This window comes from Globicephala melas, chromosome 2 (genome assembly GCF_963455315.2).
Source record: "Globicephala melas chromosome 2, mGloMel1.2, whole genome shotgun sequence".
Lineage (NCBI taxonomy): Eukaryota > Metazoa > Chordata > Mammalia > Artiodactyla > Delphinidae > Globicephala > Globicephala melas.
Genome location: NC_083315.2, coordinates 124,006,179 through 124,032,168, shown reverse-complemented (window position 1 = coordinate 124,032,168; position 25,990 = coordinate 124,006,179). Strand labels below are relative to the sequence as shown.

The 25,990-nt window shown below is 35.0% G+C and overlaps 1 pseudogene; it reads left to right on the top strand.

Moving 5' to 3' along the window:
• Positions 1 to 1,690: 1,690 nt before the first annotated feature.
• Positions 1,691 to 1,814, top strand: LOC115852474 (U4 spliceosomal RNA; annotated as a pseudogene).
• The last annotated feature ends 24,176 nt before the right edge of the window (positions 1,815 to 25,990 follow it).

Below are 25,990 nucleotides of genomic sequence, written 5' to 3'. Positions count from 1 at the left end.
TTTCTTAGACTCCTAAAGAGAATACAAGGGTCAAATGAAATGTTACAAAAATATATTTTCAAACTTTACATTCTATGATTCTATAGTCCAGGAATAAAAAAGCAAGCTTTCTATTTTGTAATATGTGGACTGTTCACATATTCTAAGTAGACAGAAATAAAATTAGTTCATATAATAGCCAAATTTATCCCATTTTATCTTATTTAATCAACATGTAAATTCTGAAGAGATAATAAACATCAAAATCCTACTAAACCCAATGGCTTTGGGGTCTTGTCCAAATGAAATCATTCCCTCCTCCTTTGATTCTACTTGACCTTTTATGAAAGAAAAACCATCACCAGATTGTTAGGTTTGAAATTGCTATAGAAAATTAGTATAATTTTGAAACAATAGATGGATGGGAAACATTATAATTATCTCAAATGACTAGGCCAAGACAGACATTTTAATAAATGATGTTGGGACAATAGGGAAGCCATTTAGAAAAACTTGAAATCAGATCCTATAAGGTAACACACAGCTACACAAATTCTAAGAGAAATAAATGACTGAATTCCTTGATTACCTGAATGTATGGGAAAGCTTTCAGACTATAAATCAAAATGCAGAAGCAATAAATGAATAAAGTAATAAATGTGACTACAAATTTAAAAGTATATACTTTTACACTGCTAAAAATACCTCAAAGTCAAATATAAACAAAAAACCTGGGAGAAAATGTTTGCAAAATATATCAGACAAAAGACAAAATCCATTATATATAAAAATCAAGGATTTTTTTTTTAATTGAGAAAATAAGGAGTCCAGTTTCTAGTCAAAATGGAGTAAGAAGGATCAGAATATCCTCTCATTTGAAACAACTATGACAAAACATACGATACAATGACACTCAAGTTACTGGACAACAGACAGTGAAGGACAGCCCTCCCTAAAAGACTGGAAACAACTTAAGTGAGCCTGACAATTGTCCCAGGTGACATCCTGGAGAAAGTTTCTGGGGAAGAGTGAAGGAAAGAGAGCCTAGGCAAATACAATTGTCTCTCTGGTTGAAGAATGGAGCTGGGATTGTCTCTCTGGTTGAAGAATGGAGCTGAAGAAAGGAAACCTAGACAGCTTCACAGAGAAATTTTATAAGACAGAGTGCTGGAGAGGGAGAGCTGCACGTACCAGCAAGGAGAGGATGTCACAGATCTGAAGAGGGTCCCTATCAATATTCAGTTGAATACGGATTGCTCATTTGTATGAGGAAACTAAGGTCTTAGAAAGAATCACCTAAAAAGATTATAAGAAAAAGGGAACAGAGTTCATACAGGGCTTAGAAAAATTCCTGTTCTCACCAGCTTGAGTGAAAAAAAACAACTTGTAATTAATGGGGCCACAGCTAGAATAGTCAGAGTCTTGACTCAGTAGTAGGGAAAGATTATTAGTCCAAACACAGTTCTAGTTTCACCTAACAAAAAGTAAGACCCAAATGATCAAACTCTTTCCAAGTAATCTGATCATGTTCCAGATAAAACGGTAAAGGATATTTATAGAAAACAAAATTGCCCTTACACATAAAAAGATAAAATTCACAATGTCCAGAATCTAATTAAAAAATCACCAGGAATGCAAAAAAGTATAACACAAATTACAAAATGAAAATATATCCCTAAATGAGGAAGAAAAATCCATTAAAACTGACCCAAGCTTTGCGCAGTGGCAGTATCGTAGCCAATGAGGTTTATCCGAGGCGCGATTATTGCTAATTGAAAACTGACCCAGAAAATGATAGAATTAGTACTCGTTGAAAGTTATTATACATTCAAAAAGCTAGAGGAAAGACTGAACATGTTAAGGAGAGACATGGATAATATAAAAAACTCTCAAATCAAACATCTTGATATGAAAACAAAATGTCACAGATAAAAAAATACACTGGATGAGATTAATGATTGGTTAGACATTTACAGATAAGATTAGAGAACTTAAAGATGTAGCAATAGAAACACTCCAAAATGAAACACAGAAAAAAGAAGATGTCTGAAAACTATGGCCTCTGGGCTAAATCCAAACATGCCCACTTGTTTCCATATTGTTTATGACTATTTTACCAGTGTAAGAGTTGAGCAGTTAGTGATAAGGACTATAGGCCCACAAAGTCAAAAATATCTACTATCTGGCTCTTTACAGAAAAGTTTACAAACCCTTGTTCTAGCCAATGCAATAAGCATATATGATAATGAAAATAATGATGGGTATGATGATGGAGGTAGTAGCAGTATATTATTTGCTTAGGAAGAAATTAAATTTGTATTCACAGAAAACATAATAATTTATAGAAAATTTCACTGAATCTACTAAGAAGCTACCATAAGTGAACACATGAGTTTAGCAAAATTATTGGATAAAATATATAAAATTTAACTGCATATCTATAAACTGGCGATCAACAATCAGAAATTAAAATTATAAAAACAATACCATGTACACTTGCATTAATAATACAAAATATTTAGGAATAAAGCTGACAAAAATATGGTCAATAGCTATACACTGAAAACCACTAAACTTTGCTGAGAGGAACTAAAGAAGCCTTAAATGGCAGGGGGGAACTGACTACAAAGGGCCACAAGTGATTTTTTAGAGTAATGGAAATATTCTATTTCTGGATTATAGTGTTGGTTGCATGGCTATGTCAGAACTCATCACATTTGTACACTTTAAAAGGGTGAATTTTATCACATTTATAACTTAATAAGTTTGTCCCAAACAAATCCTATTTCTTTTAAAGTGCGAAAGACATGAATAATTAAAAATAAAAAATAAAATTAAACATGAATGATGTAAACTTATGGTAAGGGATACAAAAATTAAAACTATAGTGCAATGCAATTCCTCACCCATCAGATCAGCCAAAATTTAAAAATTAGGCTAAATTGGGAGATTGGGATTGACAAATACACACTAGTATATATAAAATAGATAACTAATAAGAACCTAGTGTATAGCACAGGGAAATCGACTCTATACTCTGTAATGGCTTATACAGGAAAAGAAACTTAAAAAAAGAAAAAAAAAAAAGAGTGGATATATATATATGTATAACTGATTCATTTTGTTGAAACTAACACAACATTGTAAATCAACTATACTCCAATAAAAGTTTAAAAAAAAACGCTATAGGAAAACTGAGGCTCTCATACATCACTGATGGGAAGGCAATCATGAACAAATTTGGCAATAACTAACAAAACTATATGCTGTTTATTCTTCCTCATTGAAATTCCATTTCTAGGAATTTACCTTGAAGATACAACCACAACAATACAAAAATACATATGCATGGGATTATATATTATAGGATTGCTACTGAACAACACTGGAGACCATTAAATGTCCCAACACAGAACTTTGCTTGAATAAACTGTGGTACACGAGCATAAGTGTAAAAAGCAATGTGCAAATGAACACCCACACCCACCCACCCAAACTGTAAGAAAGAAGAAATAATGAAACATGCATAATTTGCTTACTTTAACAGATTGAAACTGAAGGACCATACTTCCAGGAACAATGTCATGAGGCAGTACTGCAATCCCCTCTGCAGAAAATAAATATAAAATTGGAAAATGTTATTTAAAATCAACACCTCAGGCACTAAGAAAAAGAACTAAAAATTCAGATAACAACTTGAGAAGTATTTATGCATGATAATTTGTTACTGTGTTGTGTAAGTACACAGAATTTTGGTATTCTTGCCCCATAATCCCACCCTCGCTTAGAGCTGCAAAGCCTGCCGCTTTACCAGCCAGAGGTACTGAGTACCCTTTGAGGCAAGCATCAGGAGCTTCCAGTATTTTAAAAGGCAGATTTTGGAAATGAGAGACCTGAAGACTGACTGTGAAAATAAACTTACCACACAAACCTCCCTGGCTGAAGGCTGACTAAAGTACCTACACCTAAGGAGACCCTAGAAGCCCAGTGAAAATTGAAAGCCTGGGGAGACTTGAGAATTTTCTGTCTCTTTGAATGTGCTCCTCAAGTCACACACACAACTCAGAGAGCAAAGGGTGGAAGCCTTAATTGCTTGAAGTATCTGACCTTAACCTTTGACTGACTTTAAAGTATGCAGGAAGGGGCTTCCCTGTTGGCACAGTGGTTGAGAGTCCGCCTGCCGATGCAGGGGACACGGGTTCATGCCCCAGTCCGGGAAGGTCCCACATGCCACGGAGCGGCTGGGCCCGTGATCCATGGCCGCTGAGCCTGTGCGTCCAGAGCCTGTGCTCTGCAATGGAAGAGGCCACAACAGCGAGAGGCCCGTGTACCACAAAAAAAAAAAAAAAAAAGTATGCAGGAAGAAGCTATGCTATTGGAAAAAGAAAGCAAAACGCAGAGATGGCATACTAGAGGGAGACAGATTTCACAGTATGAACACAGGAATTTTAATTGCCTATTAAACAACTAATTAAATGAAATGAATAAACAAATAAAAATACAGAAATTCTCAGTAAATCAAAATAGAATCAGAGGTTGCTGCACTGTATTGTCCACAATGTCCAGCTTTCCAATAATTATTAGCTGTGCAAAGAAATATGGAATATTCATGAACAATCAGGGGAAAGAAAAATAGAGCCAATAGGAATAACTCTGAATGTCTGAGTGTGCCCAGATGCTGGATTTAGCAGACAAAGGCTTCAAAGCAGCTTTTATATATATGTTCAAAACTTAAAGAAAAAGGAAGAATTATAAGATTATGTGCTAAGAATTAGTGAACAAATAGGGCATCTCATTAGAGAAATGGAAACTATGAAATAATCAAATGGAAATTTTAGAGTTGAAATACACAATCAAAATTCTCCAGATGGGTTTGACAGCAAATTTGAGATGTCAGAGAAAGACTCAATGAATTTCAAAGTAGACTAACAGTAATTGTCTAACATCAAAAACAGAAGAAAAATAGAAGAAAAATGAAAGAATCTCAGAGATGCGTGGCACATGTCAAGCATTCCACAGTAAGTGAAAGTGGAGTCCCAGAAGGAGAAGAAAAAGAGAAAGGAGTAGAAAAATATTTGAAACAGTGGCCAAGAACATCTCCAATTTGCTATAGAACAATAACTTTCAGATCCAAGAAACTTAACAAATCTCATGAAGGAAATCATACATAGATCCATCACAATCAAAGTGTTAAAAGTCAATACAATAACAAGACCAAGAGAAAATACAAAACATTTGGGGGCAATGAATAGTATTAATGATTGGCATTTCATCAGAAACAATGGAAGCCAGAAGAATGGTATATCAAAGGTATTGAAAGGAAAAAAAATTAGCTGTCAAGTAAGAATTTTATATCTGGTGAAACTACCTTTCAAAAACTAAGGTGTAAAAAAAGACGTTCCTAAGTAAAGAAAACCTGAATTTGTTGCTACCAGATTTGTGCTACTAGAAATGCTAGTGGAAGTCCTTGAGACTGAAGAAAAATGCACAAAAAGGTAATCTGGATTGACAAGAAGGAATAAAGACATTGGAAATAGTAAATATGGAGGTTAATATAAAAGTATACATACAGCATTTCCTTCTTTGACTTTCTTTAAAAGACATGGTTGTTTAAAACAAAAATTGTAAAATTATATTTTGAGATTGATACTGTATATACATGTAATACATATCACAATAACACACAAAAAACAGGAAATGAAACTATACTAATGCTAAGTTTTTATATCTAATGGAAGCAAATATGTATTTATTTGAAGTATACCGTTATAAACTAAAAATGCGTATTGTAATCCTTAGAGAAACTATTAAAAATGATATAAATAAGCACAACTAAAAATTCAATAGAGGAATTAGAATTGTATAATAAAACATTTTTACACAAAAGAAAGCAGTAAGGGAGGAACAGAGAAACAAACTTATGATACAAAATAAATATTAAGGTGGCAAAAAAGTCAATCATATCAATAAATACTGTTTATGGCTTAAATAACATAATAGAAAAGGCAAATATTGTTATAATAGGGTAAAAAAGAAAGCTCCAAGCATATGCTTTCTATAAGAGATTCAAATTAAAATCAGACACAATGGGGTTGAAAATAACAGAATGCAAACACAAATCACAGGAAAGATGAGCAATTATTCTTATATCAGAAAATATATGTTTAAAACAAGAAATATTAGTAGAGATAAAGATTGAGATTTTTATGATTATACAAATGTCAATACAACAGGAAGATACAACAATTACAAATGTAAAAGTACCTAACAACTGAGCTTCAAAATACATGAAGCAAAAATTTAGAAAATTAAAAGAAAAATTAGAGAAACATTTATAGGTGGAGATATTAACATTTTCTTAGTAGCTGATAGAAAACATAGATAGAAAATCAGTAAGAATATAGAAGACCTGAAAACAATATCAACCTCCATGATCTAATTGACAATTGTAGAAAACTTCATCCAACAACACAAAAATATATCTTCCTTTCAAACAGCCATGGAAAATTCACCAGGATAGAACGTATGCTGGATCATAAAATAAGTCTCAATAGATTTAAAAGGTCTGAAATCAAACATTACCAAAAGTGACTCACAAAGAAATTTAAAATTTTTATAGTTGTGTATCAAGTTAAGAAGACTGCAGGTTAAAGGTAAATATACACAACTCTATTTTATCAATTTTATTTCTATATACTAACCAAAAACTTCCTAAAATGAAATTAATACACAGATTCCATTCACAATAGCATAAAAGTTCATATTTAACAAAAAATGTATAAGACCTAGAAACTGAAAACAACACAACACTGCCACAAGAAATTAAAGAAGACCAAGATAAATGGAGAGAGATATCATGTCCATGAATTGGAAGACTTAGTAAGTGCTAAGATGTCAAATTTCCTGAAATTTATTTATAGATTCTATAAATAAACCAAACAAATCCAAATTCCAGCAACCTTTTGCATAAATTGACAAATTGACTATAAAATTTTTGTAGAGATGCAAAGGATACAATATATCCAAAACAATTTTGAAAAAGAATAATAAAGTTAGAGGATCTACAACCTGATTCTAAGATTTACTATAAATCTACAGTAATCAAGATGATATGGGGACTTCCCTAGTGGCGGACTGGTTAAAAATCCGCCTGCCAACGCAGGGGACATGGATTCGATCCCTGGTCTGGGAAGATCCCACATGCCGCAGAACAACTAAGCCCGTGCACCACAACTACTGAGCCTACACTCTAGAGCCTTGCAAGCCACAACTACTGCGCCCTCATGCCACAACTACTGAAGTCAGCATGCCTAGAGCCCATGCTCTGCAACAACAGAAGCCACCGCAATGAGAAGCATGCCCACTGCAATAGAGGAGCCCCCGCTCTCCGCAACTAGAGAAAGCCCGCGTGCGGCAACAAAGACCCAACGCAGCCAAAAATAAATAAATAAAATACATAAATTTATTTTAACAAAAGATATGGTATTGGTATATGGATTACACCAATACCATATCATCTTGACATAGATATATGTCATATATATACACACTTATTATATATACTTATACATCATTTACATATTATACATGTACATGTATGTATGCTGATTAGTGGAACATACAGAGTCAGAAAAGAAATCCATACAAGGTCAACTGATATTCTCCAAAGATGCCAGATAATTCATTGGTATTGGTTCACAACCTCAGGAGTTCCCCAGGTGATTTTGAAACTCGTCCTCAAACACAGAGGGCAAGAAGTGACCAAAGAAAGAGGAAGACCACAACAAATTGGTAGGTGGCAGGTTTAATAAACAAGGGAACTTACATATGAGGTTTGTCTTGGGTGGCAGCAAGATGAGTAGATCTCTGCACTCACCTTCCAGAATCTTAAAAGTTTATATAGAAGCCTTAACTGGGTTCAGTCATGTATACTGTCCAGATGGTCTCAACACCACCTTACTATCTCAAGGCTGTGTCCTTGAAAATGGCTCCCACTGTGAGAGTAGTGGGTGTGACATACATTCCAAGGAAAGAGCAGGGGGGAGGAACCAGCTCTTGGGTCATGTCTTCTCTATGATCTCTACCAACAATTAGGGAAAGGATAATTGTGGGTTTTTTCTTTCAATAAATGATATTAGAATAACTGTATACCCTTAAAGGATCAATAAAGGAATATCGACTAATGATTTATTTCATTCAGTGGATTATATTCCAGTACTTATTTATTTTTATGCATAAATTGTCCCTTATTTGGCCCTCTGGACCATTTCATGGCTCCTTTAATATAAGTGGTAAAGTTGGAATAATAAAAATTGTTTGGGCAAGACTCATTAATAGATTCCACATCTAAGGGAGGATTCTGATGAGAAAACAATAGACAAACGCAAAATAAGAAATATTTTATTTTAAAAACAAATATCAGTGTCTTAGAAAGACTAAAGAATACCACCAGATTAAAGGAGATTACAGGGACATGACATCTAAACGCAGTATGTAATCATGGAGAGGATCCTGTATTGCAGGTGGAAATATTATAAAAGGAAAATGGGTCCTAGCCACTGGGTAGCTGATAGGATTGAGATACAGATTATCAAAGTATCATATCAATGTTAAATTTTCACTGGGTAGCTGACAGGATTGAGATACAGATTATCAAAGTATCATATCAATGTTAAATTTTCTGAATTTCATAATTGTATTATGATTTTAAAAGAAATATACACAAAATAGTATTAGAAACAAAAAGTAGTAAAGACACAGCTATAAAGCAAATATGCCAAAATGTTAAAAATTGATGAATATGAGTAAAGGATATACTGGAGTTTTTTGTAATATTATTCTTCTTATATTTTTCTAAGTTCAAAATTATTTCAAAATAAAAGTTAAAAAAGACCCCACAATAACCATATATAAGGTAACACAAAACTCAACGTATTTCAACAAACTGGGAGGCAAACTTTAGTTAAGGAAAGCCAATTTATGAAGAAAACAATCAAAACCAAAACTTATTTTTATTTAATGTAAGGAAATAGTAGGCTTATCTTAAGAAAACATGAGTAAAAATACAAATATAAGCCTCATGAGAAAGTAAACATTATATGAAAATAATTTTGCTCTTTTTATTTTCCAAAGGGTTGAGCACCAATCCATATGTGGGTAGATAAGATAAAGATAAATAAGTGCAGCCAAAAGACAGACTTCTTTTCTGTAAGTGCAAAATAGTCTGTTAAATTTTTAACCTTTGAAAAAACGTTTGTATGTGGAAAATTCTCAAGTTACAGTTCATCCACTACACTGTGATAGAACACCACCTCATTATATATCATTAAATTAAAAGATATGCACTTTACTAATTAATCTCAAAACCCATATGTTCTCTGGAATGGTTTGGAGTTAATACACAGGAATAATTAGTTTTTTAATGCATTTATACATACTTATGGTAATCTTACTTGTTGAAACCAAATATTTCAATCATGTCAATGCTCATACTTACTAACCAAAACATCTGAGCGTGGGCACAGAATTTAAAAAGAAAGTTTCCTAAAATTATGGAATAGAAATGGGATAAAAGAAAATGTCTCTTTCATCCTTTGTATTCAGATATTATAATTAAATTTAGAGTTGTGACTGGCACTTAGCAAATTAATGGGGTTTAGATATGTGAAATACAGTCCAAGGACATTTAACAAGGAAGTAGAGAAAACAAAAATGTACCCGTATTTTCAACTTTTGTCTAATGCTCCCTTCTCTATACTATACTTACTGTTGACTAAAGTTAAAAATACTATAGACAAAATTCTAACAGATATAGAAATGCTTCATAAATTATTTATATGAGTCCATGCATGTGTGTTTTTGTTTTAAGTCACAAAAGTATTTTATAATTTGATGAAACATTTATAATAGAATCTCTTGTGTTAAAAATCAGGGAAATAATTTTTAACATTTTTATCACAATAGCATAAAAAATTAAAATGAATTAAATATTACAAAATATTTACATTTCAGATTGTCATATTTACATGTTATTACATAAACCCCTAGAGTCATAGAGCAAGAGCATGTCCTTTAAGGTAGAGAAACATTTTCCATTTGAAAACCCAACTCTTAATGTGCTTTATTAGGCCCTAAGAGAGACTGAATATAGGGCACTAAATGACTTGAGACCAATGAAACTTATTATGAGCTAATATTAACAGATCTACCAAATAACAAGACATAGTAGAAAAACAGAATATGGTGAAAATGATTTATTTACTTGTAAATAAGCTCAAAGGCACGTCCAGTTTCCCTACCTCTGCAGCACTGATGCTTCTCCCTCAATTCACACCTTTGTTCTTCTCTGTGTTTCTTATAACCGACTAACATAAAATGAAAGGACTTAGGCCTGATTCACAAATGTGTTAGTGCCGTAAGTTGGTTGAAGCCAGAAATGGATGGTTGCTGCCCTTAAAGGGCAGTCCAGAAGGACTTGATTATAGACCTATGTGAAAGAGAAGTTGGTCTTATGTAGATATATAATAACTCTTGGGTAGTGGGATCAGCTTGGTTACTGGGTCAAAAAACTGGTCAAAGGACCAAAACTGCAAGATCTGGGGACAAGAAAGTCTGGGGAAGAAGCATATGGATCCATATATGGAAGAGTGTACAAGTGCATGCATCTTTATAACTCACATAATACCAACCATAGAAGATACACTTCAGAGAAGATAGAATGACCTGTGCTGACAATATCAGACAGATACTCTCATCAGCCACTCCAGTGATTTCACTGTGGGCCCATAAAAGGAGGGATTATGTTTGCAAAAGTGGTAGCTGCTGATGAGATAATAGCATAGATCTCCTCTCACTATGCGGATCCTGCTATTGATCTTACTGAATAAACAGCCTGCCAACATCTGAGACTGATTTTGAGTTCCTTTTATGGCACCATTTTTCAGGGAGGTCATCCAGCTATTTGGTGACAAATCAATTACATTATACACTTTCAACCTTGAAAGGGTCAGTGAAGCTCCCTCAGTAGAATTGATAAATACTCCAGATATGATACTCTGGATCATTCAACAATACAAATGACATGATCAGCCAAAATGAGCTGGCTAAAGATAATAAACTCTAGAATGAGTGCTGGAAAAGGGAGATGGAAAGTAATAATTGTAACCCACGTACCATTTGTAGCTCAATCTTATAATTCTCTATAGCCTTTTAAAATGTATTGCAAATAGCTATTACCTTGAACAATTAGACTTGCACATCCCCTTCATTAGCAGAAGAAGTGAGGGCAACCTATTCTTATTCTATAAACCATAACTGGGTATCATTGAAGTATGAGAGAGGATCTGATTAGTCCATTGGGTAGACTGAATCACATCCAATTCATATGTCTCCTTTGGTTCACTTGGCTTTACCTGCCTCCTGATTCCTTAGGCATTTGGGCAATGGAGTACTCTAACTGCCATTGCTCTGACCTCATCTCTCAATATTCCTAAATATTGTAGGGTTTCCCAGAGTGAGGGCCAGGCTCTGACAGAGTATCAATTACCCCAGTGGAGCAAAAGCTCCGACAACTATGGCACCTAAGCCTAGACTGATCCCAACCACAGAGGCTTTGGCTCTTCCCACAAATTCCAGACTCAAATGAAGTGCCAAGCTCAAGGTTATGATTCTGCATTCCTCAGCAGCTGTCCAGGAGGTGCAGGCAACACAACCTGGAAGGGTGAGGGAACAAATGCCATTTGGGCAGATTTTGACCAATGAGAGGCAATATATGCGAAGGAGCCATAGAATGAATTCCTCTCCCTTGCTCTCCAAAGGGTTATTCTGAGGCACAGTAGCCCCAGATGGCCTAGCCAGAGACATTGCTTGATGGAGTACACAGCTGTGTTTATGAAACTGTAGCCACCTTAGTAATATACCAACATTTGTTTTACTCTTACGCCTCATTTCCTTTTCCTTTCACTATTGCTACTCTGCGTTTGTACTCCTCAATAAAGCATCATCACATAGGTTCTACTTTTGAGAACCCAAGCTAAGACATAATAGCATAAAATAAGATTTCTTTATTCTACACTTCCAAGAAATTATATAGGCAAAAGTGAAGTGACTATCCTACCACAGCTTTAGGATTACAGATGATTCTAGTTATTTATTGCTACAGAACAAAGACTCCAAAACTTGATGGCTTAAAGAATGAATTACTACTCTCACGGGTCTGTCAGTTGACTGAATTCAGCTGGGAGATTTTCACTTGGGGTTTCTCATGCGGTCACAGTCAGATATCAGTTGATAACGTGGCCTACACATAGGATCATGTTAAAATAAGGCCAATGGCCCACTCTCACTGTTACTACAGATACTACCCAATGGCAGTCCTCTACTCTATAATCATGGGTTACAGGAGCCAGCCTCTTGTCATTTAGATTCTTATGACCATAGTCCACTGTCTCCCAAACTCCAAGTTCCTGTGATTTCATATGAAATTAAAAAAAAAAAAGTTGAGAATAATATCCCAACCTTTCCAAAATAAGCCCATGTCCAGTGCACAGCCTCTCAATCTAAATTATAAATAGGTGGTTAACTATGGTTCACAAAACTCTTAGTTATCTCATTTATAGTACTGCTTAGAATCTAGCACTTTGCTTTGCTTTGGAAAGTGAAAAGGGTTGCCATCTACTGTTTTATGGCAAAGGAAGTCTCAGGCTTAGTTCTTAGCCTTTCTTCCTAACTCTAAATTTAGGCAGAAAAGTCCCAAGTTAATATTCTATACATGGAATGAAAGTGAGACCAAGAAAGAAAGTTAACATATAAATGAAATGTCTCAAAGCCTGTCCTCTGAGCCTATAAAAGCAGCAGTTGATGTCTACTGTGGTAAATCTGACTGTCTTTAATTCTAGGAAGTAGATGATTTAAATAGCAAATACATATATTGCAGTTGCAGGAAATAGAGTACATATTGTCATTACAGTTTGCATATCAACTCCTTAAGAGTTTGGCTAGCAAGGATCTATTCCATGTAGAATGCTCATTTCTGGTAAATTTGTAACATTTAATTTTTTGTTGTATTTTAATCTAGGAGCCATATCCTGGACTGTGGCCACCTCCCACATTATTGTCCACCGGATTGGCTAGGCTTTGTACTTGATATGCACTAAATGTGATTCTGTGTACAAAAAAAAAATTCGAGTAGATCTGCTTTGTAAATATTAATGTTCATATACCTGTGAGCAGAAATATCTTCTACAATGGAATTTTATAATTTTCAGATAATATTAAGTAAATTTTAAAAATATAATTAAGTATTTGGTAGCATCAAATACTTAATAAAGCCCAAATTCATTTTACTTCTTACACCCCAAAATTAACTTGTAAACTTGACTAAATTTCACTTAGTTATTTATGCATCTTTTGAATAGATAATTTGAGGTTTTATCCCTTGTTCTCATATTATCACAGCTGACAGCTCCCAGCTACAACTCAGAGTAGAATGTTGAGTAAAACTGGAAACTATCCATTTGTTCTCCCTGCATTTTGCCCTTTCCTGTAATACATTTTGATAACAGTAGGCTAGTACAATAAGATATACCAATTTCTCATTGACTAAATAATCAGTGACTTATTAGTTCTAGAAATTTTAAAATTATTGAATAAACAAATTGACATACAATTGCCTATAAAGACATCTCCTATCAGTCTTATCAGTCTTGACTGAAAGAGCTTTTCTTTATTTGAGCTGATAAAATATTGTTTTCTTTCATGTTTTTGCTTATAGTAAATCTGATCAAAATAGTTTTTGTCCTCTAATCCACTCCTTTTTCTGTAGCTGATATTCTAACAACCTGTTCTGCTAACCCCAGGTAGCTGTGTTTTCTGAGTGTCTGGAAACTTTATGCTGCTACTTCTCTGACTGCTTATCTTCAGGGATTATATACCAATTTTATGTTTATCCTCAGCCTAACATTAGTTAATTATCTAGCTCTCCTTCACGCTCTATAAATAAAAACAAAATAAATTATAAAATACTATAAATAAAGGAATTGCAAGAGTTACTATCACGAGTAATTTGGTCCTCTGTTTCTTTCTAGATTGTATGCAAAATTTTAAACTTTGTTAGTGAGAATTGTCTCCTAGGAACACAAGTGGTATATTGTGTTGGGGGAGTAGGGGTTGTGGGGAAGACCTGACTGTGACACCAGAAACCCCTAGTCTGAGTTCCCATCCCTGACTATATATCTCCAGGCAAGATGCATAATATTTTCAGTTTCAACCTCTCCAAGGGAGGTATAATGGGGCTGTTATGAAGACTAAAATTTCTGATACCGAATGCTACGTAGGTTTTTATAGGTCTTCAGAAATTAGACAATTTATTCTCTTATATAACCCTTCCAATATTGGTCACGTGTGCGTGTGTGCGTGCGTGTGTGTAAATGGGAGAGGATAGTGCTGAATTCCTTTTATTATTGGTTTCAGAGCTCACTGACCTGTGGCTTGTTTTTAGGATTATCCAGACAGGTAAGTAGTATATATTCAAAGGCACCTGAACCTCTCCTGAAATTGAGGTTTAAAAGACACTGTCACAACACTACTGTGAAAATGGTCTGTGAACTCAGTAAAGCTCTAGTTAAATTTCATTTTTTAAGCTTGTTTTTCTGTTACAACACTTAAAGACTTTATAAAGTGTTGCTTTTTCCTATTTATAAATATTTAAAGCTTGTAAAGCTTACTGTAGCTGGGCAATAATAAATAAGGTGCCTAAAAAAGACTCTGGAAATGCTAAAGTTGACACTTTACAATATGTAGAAAGAAGTGAGGTGAAAATTGTGAAGCAATTTGGAGACAGAGTGAATATATTCATACATTTAAGCATCAAAGCCACATTGGAGAGATTTTCACAAAGAACTCTAAGGAAACAGAAAGGGTGACTTACGGGTATCATTTAATTAAAAGCTTCTCCTCTGAAGTCATACTGATTTATTATTTCTCAGCCCTGGCACATATATTGAAAAAGACCAATAGCTTAGTGCCTTCCTGCTGGAGCTCCTCACTGGTGCTGACATATTCTTACGCATAAGAAACAGTGAAGGATTATCTAAATCTGGGGTTCGTTTCCTAACACATGAGCCAACCATGGAAAAGTTACATAAATATGTCATACTAAGAAATACTTTTTCTCATTAATCGTATTTTCCCAACAGGCATGAATTGTGGCAACACACTGTTGTGATTACGTTCATAATTGTCAGAAAAGATCTATTTTTATAGTACCTAAGACTTTCAATTCAATTCAAAACCACCAGAATAAACACTGCCTAATAAAACAAACAAAAATTCGACTAATTATTTTCCGAAGTATAATATAAAATTAATTGGAATTTTTTCACATGGAATCTCATTTATTCTTATGGATGTTAACAAGGAAAAAATATATAATTATAACACCTGGCCCAAATGATACTCTCAAAATCTTTGTTACCAACACACTTTTTAATTATGAGTATGTGAACATACAACTGCATGTATAAAAGAGAGGTTTGTTAATGACACAGAATTTATATTTTAGTCTCCTATCACCACAAGAGTCCTGTGTTTACTCAGCTTCATCTGTAGTTAAGAATCCTTGGAGCTCCTACCAAATAGTTTTGGACTTCTATGGACCACTGACCCCTGATAAAATTTCTGCAATTGAGATAAACTTACAAACTTATTTACAGATACTTACTTAGTACTTATTATATGCATTCCCCCTTTGTTGTGTAGAATACAAAGAAATATAAGAAACTATTCCTTTCAGGAACTAAAAAATCAGCTGAAAATCTAATATACATATTTAAAATACCAAATATCCAGAAAAGACAGCACACAACTAAATGCCTTAAAAGAAACCTGAATTGCAAAGTTATTAAGACTTCAGTGAAGTAGAAGAAAATGGTAAAAAGTTTCCTTAAAGACATGGTTAGTTTTTATGCCAAACCACTGATTTGTGATTAATGACCCCCTCATTTCAGTACCTTCATAATAGGAAAGAACAAGTCTGACTCCATATTGGATCTGCTTCTTTGACTTTAATATTTATATACTACTGCCTTTGCTGCAAGTTAATCACTAAAGGGTTCTTTCCTGTAGCTTAAAATATACGTAATGGCCCATCTCCAGGTACCCTGCCTCCCATGCCTGAGTATTAAGCTAAAATACCTTTGTTTAGCTCACAGGAAACATCCTGACCAGGCCCACCTGTGAATGGCTATAGGAAAGAAGAATTTAACACATTCCCTCTGGAGTCTGGACAGAACTAGGAAATATTTACAGCAACTTATCTCCTTTTTAAAACTTTATCTCCTTACACTCCACCCCGCAACCTTAAAAGAAACTAGCATCCAAACCTGGGAAAGATGGTTCTTTAGGACATTAGTCCACCATCTTCCTGGTCTGATGACTTTCTGAATAAAGTCACTATTCCCTGCCCTAACATCTCATCTCCTGATTGACTGGCCTGTCCTGCAGCAAGCAGTACTTATGGTAACAGCTTGGCTAATCCCATTCCTTCAGACATCAAGCCCTAATTCTATAAATAATAGGATGTTAAAATATGACACCTTCTGTTCAAAGTTAGGAAGTATTGATACTTCCATATTTCAAAGGTCATCTATGTGGAACTATGCAAAGATTTTAAAATATCTAGCAATCCTTGGTTCAATAACCACCCCCCAAAATATAAAAGAAATTGAGTGGTATTAACCAAAAACAGGGAAATAATTTGTTTGGAAAAAGACTGTGAGGTTCTGTTGCATATTCTCCTCCCAATCACACCCTTACCCCCACAGGAAAGAGATGAAGGACTTCATGGAGACCAGAGAACATGGCCCATGACCCCAGTAGTATGTGGGTTACTAAAGACAGAGCAAGAACCAAATTTAAAATTGTGTCTGACTTGCTTTTTTGACAATGAAGGAGAGTGAAATGGCAATGCTGAGAACAGCCTGTCCTAGCACAGTTTGTTAGAGACCACAAAGGAAGAAAGAACTGGTCTGGAGAGACTGTAATGGGATTTTTTTTTCCCCAAGACAGGTATCTGGAAGAGCCATGAGACCCTAACAAAATACGTATGTGTGGAAAGGACTGTTAAAAAAAACCAAAAAGTTAGCAAAGCTGTAAGCAAAGGAGACATTATCTGAATTAAGGGAACCAAAGGTAACAAATCCTGTGATAAGAGAAAGGATCAGTTCTCAAGACCTTTCTCACACCCAGAGGCTCCCTTACTTTATATGCCAGGCACAGAGAGAACTGACACCAGAAAAAGACAGTGCCCGTCAAGCAACATCTTGCCTCACCACTCCTTTCCCCCAGCTCCAAATATAAAGGGATCAGAACACACAGTCAGATTGCTGGTGTGGAGGAACAGAAGAAAAAAGTGAGAAAATTAGATAAGAAACCACAGTTTTCCCTTTACCACTCTGTAGACTTTCAGGTTTAAAGGAAATCTGAGGTAGGGGAGAGATTCAAGCTTTGATGAAATTTAGAATTTTGACTGTTACTGAGTCACTCATTTTATATTAGTGAAATGTAATGGTAATCATGTCTGGAAATTACTAGAGTGTTTACTATTTAAGACTAATAGAAAGGGTGGTGGTTATCTGTAACAGATTTCACTAAGGACAGCGAAGAAAGAAATCTATGCAGGGAGACAAGAGGTGTGAAAGTCAAATTGTTTTCTGTTTACACACAGTAGAGTTCCATTTATTTCAATGGAAATGAGTATTGCATATATTTTCACCTAAGTAAGGATTCTAAGTTGAGACTCTGGCAAAGACCTGGGAGCACTATACCACTTGATATCTCCTCAAAATCCTGAATGTCTTTCACATCTGTTTATTTATCTGTAACTGAATTAAAAAACAAACAAAATAAAGATAATGTTAATGCAGATTTTTTCCACATCAACTCCTCTCTAATTCATGAGCACCAATACGCTATTTTCTGGGCTGTTTCTTATCCCTGCTATCTTTCTATTACATGTAAATTAGACAGATATTTCCAGAAGTTCGGTTTTGCATTATCTCAGCCTTAATACTTTCCCTGAAAGTATAAAGGCCAAAACCATATTTTTTACATAATAAAATTGTCATAGAAAATGTCATAGAAATTATAAACACAAAACATGTATTATAAATGTTTCCTAGTCAATATTTCTTTCCAAATGTTTAGTAATATTAAAAGTTGTGCTATTCACCAATTTTGACAGTAATCTATGTCCATAACTCATCTCAGAGGTTTTGATCTAAAATAAAAATGCCTGTAATTTAACTCAGTTGCAGCCAAATTACTTAGGCAATTGACAAAGAGGTAAACTTAACTTTAAATAAACAAGGTGCAATTCCAATGTGGTTGGGCTCCCAAGAACTTCCTCAAGGTTTCCCCTGTCCCCTGTTGTCACCTTTACTTCACTCACAATATGTTATCACATCCCTTCAACAGAGATTGAACTCAACAATATATTTGTAAGTAATGTAGTTTTTGTTTTTGTTTTTTTGCAGTACGCGGGCCTCTCACTCTTGTGGCCTCTCCCGTTGCGGAGCACAGGCTCCGGATGCGCAGGCTCAGCGGCCATGGCTCACGGGCCCAGCCGCTCTGCGGCACGTGGGATCTTCCCGGACCGGGGCACGAACCCGTATCCCCTGCATCGGCAGGTGGGCTCCCAACCACTGTGCCACCAGGGAAGCCCGGTAATGTAGATTTTACTAAAAATTTCCTTTGAAAACTAGGAAGAAACTTCATATTGCATATCACATTGCAAAATTCCCTTGTGATTCTCATTAGGCACTTCAATTCTTCCTCCCAAGCCCCACTCTGAGTAAAAGCCTATTTTGCTACTCTTGGGAACTATTTATCTCTGGCCTTCACTTTTCTTCACCCACCAATAAAAGTCCTTTTATTAGCAGACCATGACTTCTCAGAGAACAGTTTATATATTCTAACTCAATGTATTAGTTACTACAAATTACCCCCAACACTAGTGGCCTCAAACAATACTTATTATCAATCACACAATTTCTGTAGGTCAGGAGTCAGGTGCAGCTTATCTGGGTCCTTTACTTCAAGGTCTTTCACAGGCTGCAATCAAGATTTCAGTCTAGACTGAAGTCATCTCAAGACTCAGCCAGGGAAGGGTTTACTTCCACATTCAGTTACATGGTTGCTGGTAGGATTTAGCCCCTCACAGCTGTTGTCTGGAGGCCACCCCAGTTCCTTGCCACGTTGGCCTCTCCACTGTGCAGCTCAAACGTGGCAGCTTGCTTCATCAGAGCAAGAAGGAAGACATAGAGACAGCGGAGGCAAGAGAGAAGTCACAGTCTTTTTGAAACCTAATTTTGAAAGTGGCATTCCAAATCACTCTTGGACTATTCTATTTGTTAAAAGAGATACACTAGGTTAAGCCCTCACTGAAATGGAGCAGTGTGTGTGTGTGTGTGTGTGTGTATGTGTGTGAGTGTATATATATGTACATATATATATACGGAGAGAGAGAGAGAGAGGAGTGGGGAGAGGGAGGGGGAGAGAAAGTGTGGGGCAGGGGGAAGACACACTTCAATATCAAGAGTCAGGGATCATTGCAGACCATCTCAAAAGGCAGCCTACTACATGCAACAGTGCCTTTAGGGAAATCTCACCCTCCACTTCGACTGACTTATCGATATATTGACTCAATAGTAACAGGTCCCTTCCAAAGAAGGAATTCTATTACTAAGAGAAAGATATTTATTCATAATACCACCAACACAAAAACACACATACTCACACACAGGCACTTCTGTTCACATGCACATACCACCTAAAAATATACCAAAGAATATATATACAGGACATGAAAATAATCATCTTATATGGAAAATGATTCTTCCCTTTAGAGTAGGATTCAAACAGGATCACTTTAAATAGAAAACACTCCTGTATATATTATTACCAAAATATGCAACTTATAAACACAACTTCAGATATATTTCAATTATATAAGAAAAAATATTCTAATTTTTAAATGATTTCCATGTCAAGTTATATCAATCATTATGTTTTTATATAACATGTAAACTTTTCTTAGAGTTTTCATGAAGTCAAAATATAAAATGACTAGATGAGACCTTCCTGAAATGAAAGCTATAAAGATGATTTTAAAATATCTTTGCATATGAAAAGTTTTAGTTAACATTCCTTACCAAGAACGACATCAGGATGTTAACTCTGACAAGTAGAAATAATGGGTTGTCTATTCATCAGCCTGTGGCTGATTCTGGCTTCTTAGAAAAAAGCAGAATGACTTGTTAACCTTAGAATGTTCCATTCCTTTACATTCCCATATTTGTATCATGTAAGCAAAGATGGAAAGGCCAGGCTGTGAAGTAGAAGAGAAATAAACTGAAAATATAAGTGGAAGCATGAATGATTTTAACAGCTACTTTATAACCAGAGACTACCTATATTCATCTACGGTTTGTCACACTGAACACCGGGAATGGTGTGGGAAAAGTACAGAAATTTTACTGTTACACTTGCTTCTATCAAGTTTAGATGTCTCTGGTTATCTAGGAGTATGGAGATGAAATCGAGAAAAGGAAATAAGATGTCCAGGAAATATGGCATTGTGAATGCAAAATGATTAGAAGCAGCAAAAGATAACCATTAAGGAAATATCACCAATGCCAAAATGCTGAAACTAGGAATCATTCCAATATTATGCTACAAAACTTTAGGATATCTTGTTATACAATATACAAAAAATAAGAATACCAACAAGGACACAATTAAATGATGTCAAAACTGAAACAGGACGTGGTAAAATGATATAAAATTACTTTTTCCCAAAAGCAGAGCATTATGATAGAATATTAGTAAGAGTGACCTTTTTTTAAAAAGAAAATAACAACGAAAACAAATAGGAAAATTGGGACTTTACTTTCCTTCACCTACCTTCACCCACTTAGAAAAATTTAGTTGTTTGGTTAGTATAATCCCTCTCTTTAGAGAGCAATTTAACTATCAATATTCTAATTGAGAGAATTGGGAAAAAATGGCTTTTCTTTTTTTTTTTGCAGTATGTGGGAGGCTTTTCTTATATGGAGTCCCTTTTCCTATACATATGGAAAGCATTCTTGGGACCTAAAGTATAGAAGCTGGCCATGCCTTGACATACTCATTTATTCAGGCACTCATTTATTCATTTATGTCTGGGCTCACCACCGTATGAAGCAACACAGCAAAATTTGAAGGCCTTCACTCAATAGCAAGGAATATTTGCTCAGTTGGGCAAAATTGGCCCTGAATTTCTATGCTTTCAAGAATCATATAAAGAAAAACATGACAGAGACAAAACGTTGCCTGGAACTTTCCATAGCCCCACCCACCTGTCCAAACCACGTAGCTTATTGAATATCATCCTTCAACTTACATAATTTCAATAAAAGCTCTAACTAGAGGATTCAAGATATATCTAGGTAAACAGAGAGGGAAGCCAAGAAAATTCCATTTGCAATATTTTTATTTTTCAAATATAAAGATTGGACAGAAATTACTCCACTGACAGCAATGTAGAATTATGGAAATATTCTGTAACTAACCAAAAGTATGCACATTGCATACGAAGTGCAAATAAAGAAAAAACCAGCAGATGATGAACCTTTGAGAACTGGAAGACAGATAGAAGGACTACGTAATTGAATGAGTGCTATCAGAAGCAATAAAGAATAAGTTCAACAATGTAGAAAACCAAATCAGAGATGTGAAGAAGACAACTGATAAAATCACTTATAATGCAAAGTAAAGGATAACAACAGATGAAAGTGGAGCTACGGAGGTATTAGAAAGGCCTGGAAGACTGACACAAAGATAAACGTCAAAATAGTTTGGATGACTGGAAAAAATAATAAATAAAACAGAATCAATAAAAAATAGCATTTATATTTTATTAAAAAGACAAAATACCAAAAAATAAAATTTTAAAAATTTTAATAATGTTATTATTTTTTAAATATCTGAAATAAAGAAAAAATTGAACATGCAAATCCAAGGGGCTTCCATGTAACCAGAAAGTGTAATGAATTTAATTAAAATTTTAATAAACAACAGAGTAGAACCTAGTGACATTTTTGTGTCTACCTAAAGATAGACACAAAAATCTCATATCAAAACAGGCAGGAAAAAAAGCAGTCCACTTACAAATAATTTAATCTAAAAAAATGAAACTCATCTTAAACTTCTCTTGTACGTTATTAGATGTCATGTGTTACTGTCCATGTTTGAAATCAACAGAAAGGAATCCTCAAATTTCATACGCTCAAAAATATACCAAATCTATCTGAAGATACTATTCAACTAAACTTATTTTGATTAATCCAAGTGAAGATTTTGTCAATGGAGAAGGAAGTCTTGCTATAAAAGTCTTTGCAATGAATACTGATTCAAGTAAAACATAATTAAATATAAATAACAGTCACTCTTTCTAAGCTCTGTAATATGTAGGTTAATTTAAACTTTCCTGGCACTTCTGTTATTCTTTTTTCATAATCTATTATTTATAGACCACACAGAACAGGTCCTGTGATGGGCCCCTCTTAGTGAAAGTTGAGACATGTATATATGCGGTGTAAGAAGAGTAAATGTTCAATATTCAACATTAATAATTTTTCCTTACCAACCTTATGATGTTTCTTTAACATGCTGTGGGACAGCAGTGGGGCCATTTTTTATTTTAATAGGAGACTGTGACTATTTCTATTCTAGAATTATTCAAATGGTAGAGGACTTCATTCTAGGTGACGCTACACATGGAAATAATCATCTTTGTAGGTGCAGACATAAAAGTGATGCTAGGAAAATATATATTTCCTTTAAAGAATGCTTACCAAAGTATAAACCACTAATTACTGCCTGTTACTGTGGTGCATGTCTGTGTATATGTGCATTTTCTGAACAGCATAAACTAACAACTCTTGGATGTTTTCCCTTCTTCAGCTCAGTAATTATATTCGTACTTAATTCTGAGCTTGTTACATATAATATTTTGCCAAATACGATGATTTAGAGTCATTTTGACACAGGCTTAGCATCATAAATATTGACTGTGTAAGAAAATTGACCATATTTGCCTAAAATATGAGGATTTTGATCCAAATACATGAGAGTTTGAAACTGAAAATATGCAAAAATCTAATTCAGTCCAGTATCTTCAGAAACAGTTGATGGATGTGACTTGTCATCACTGCCAATGCACTAAGTTTAGGCTTTGATTTCAAGAGTTATTCTCTACTGTGTATCAGTGTTTAGTCACTGCTGTGGGCAATCAAATTATAATAATCAACCTATAAACCAAAACCAGAATGATAATAATCCTGCACTGTCTAATCTTCTGTCTCTCTGGTATTTGTTTTCTGGAAACAAAGAAACAAACAAAAACAGACCACATAGTGAATCACTGAAAATACAAAATTCTCTAAAAGCTTTCTTCATATTCCTGTACCCATCTATTTCTCCCCCAAGAATCCTGTGATTATACAGACTAAAGTGACCTCAAAGATCACTGAACAGATTTAAATCCTTCTGCTCTGCATACTTTGTACTTTATTATAAAATCACCACCTTCTGACATGATTACGGTTTTCAGCAACCTCCAGTTAAATTTTACTGTTAAAGAGGTGAAATAATGAGTGCCTCTAGCTGTATGTGGTAAGTGTCCACACTCAGACCTGTAAAATGAAGATTGGCATTCTCTGAAATTTTAAATAATTGTATAGCTTCCTTTTTTGCTTTGCTTTCTATTTTCTTTCCTTCATGCATTTCTTTTTTCATCCCTCCTCTCTCCCTTCCCTTCCTCCCTTCCTCCATTCCTTCCTTCCATCCTTCCTTCCCTGCTTCCTTTTTCCCTCTCAGTCTAAAACTATTACGTGGTCTGAACAGGTTAGGAGTCTATGGGGGAGGATGAGGCAGTAGCACAACTCTGAGTGTTAAAACCCAAATGGAGTAAAAGGCATTTGGGAGGAAGTGCATCAGAGGCTGTGTATGTGTTATCAGAGCCTAAGAGGTGTAAGAGGGCATACGACAGGAGCCCAGTGTGGTGTCTCAGAGCCTGAACAGTATGAGCAATGGTCTGAGAAGGAGAAGAAAAGTGGTGAAAAGACATCCTGGCTGGTGGCTGGAGCCCAAGTAGGATGAGGAGGTCCCTGTGCAGAGGGGATGGCTACTGTGACAGTGGGAAACTGGTTACATGAAGGGAGCACCAATCCAATTGTAAATATACTGTGGGTGAATGGAGCTAGGCTTCTTACTATTTGAGGAGAGGACTACAGATATAGAAAAGGAGAAAACGAAAACGCACTTTGTATAGCTGAAATAGAATAGGAATTTGAGGTATCAGTTTGAATAGGAGGTATTAGTATGAATTTGTGGTTTTTTAATATAGAAAGCGATCTACTGGAATTAAAGGTATTAATGAAATCATATGGTTTTCAATCTATAAAGATACAGAATTAAGTATGAGTGTAAAAGGAAGGGTGTGTGTGTATATGTGCATGCGCATGTGTGTTGTAGCTCTATCAACTTGCATGGCCTGAGAAAAACAACACCCCAATGGCAATGACCACACCAAGATCACAGATCTTGGTTTCTAAATAGTATTCTCTACTAAAAGGAACCAGAACTCCTTGCAGAAATAGCTGAGTCCAGGCCTGGGGCTAGGAAAGAGTAAGATGATCCTGGAACATCTTGTGCCAGAAAGCAAGGAAGTGCTTAATGATGGGGGCATATCAAAACAACATAGAAACAAAACAAAGCAAAATTAACTCAAGAGCCATCTTGAAGGTGTTCACACTGACTGGATCTGGACATGTTAGCAACAAAGTAAATAACAGCAAATAACATATAACTCATTAAGCAAAACAAAATCCATTAGTCCATACTGAGATAATTTTTTTAAAAAGAAAACTTCTTCTTACAGAGGAATGCAAATTAATAAATGTAGAAGGAACAGTAGTTTAGAAAATAACCATTTGACAATTATCAAAGCAAAAGGTAATTAAGCCAAGAAACATCAATGTATGCTAAAAGTAGTAAGTGAAATTTGGAGGGGGAAATAGAATATTTATATACTTTCAAACTACCTCCCCACGAAATACTTATTAATAAAAAGGAGAAAAGAGTAACTTTACAGTGGAAAAACTGGAAAACCACCACTTTAATCAAATGACCAAAATTATCAGCATCAGCAATGTGGCAGATCAAAATCATGTGCCACCTGATAGGATACTATGAGCATAACACAGCATCATTTCTGTGATATCGCTGCCAAAGATGCATAAGCTGAATGCAATTATGAGAAAGCATCAGAAAAACCCAAGCTGAGGGTTGTATTGTGAGTATACAGGAAATTCCCCTTTTTGCAGGTAATGTGAACCCAAGTATTTGAGGATGGTGGATCATCATGCTGGCAATTTACTCCCAAACAGTTCAGGAGAAAAAGTTCTTTGTAATAGTCTTCCAAATTGTTTTGTAAATTTGAAATTATTTCAAACTAAAAAAGAAGAAAAATAGTATAACGTGCATTCTTCTCCCTGTATTTGTTTTTCCTTTTTGCAGACCTCAGAGTATACTCTCCTAATCCTGGATATCACAGTAAGGAGGCTATGTGTGGTGATTTTTGCCAACAGAACGTCAAGGCAGGAAAGATAGGTTCTAGTGGAGCTTTTTATCTACATTACTTTTTAGAACAAATGAATAATATAGATGAATAACCAACTACCAGTCCTAAGGTATCTGAACTAGTTTTCCTGTTGTTCACTTGTGAAATTATTGATAGGTAGAGAGAATTCCTAATTTTAAACCAGTGGTGCCTCAAAATTATATGCTAGCAGAAGGTTCAGAGGCTACTTTTTTTTCTTAAACCAATAAAGGATAATGAAGAGAGAATATCACATTAGCTCAGAATTGATTCACTGTTTCCAGTTCTAAGCATAATTCATTGAAAGGTTTTTAA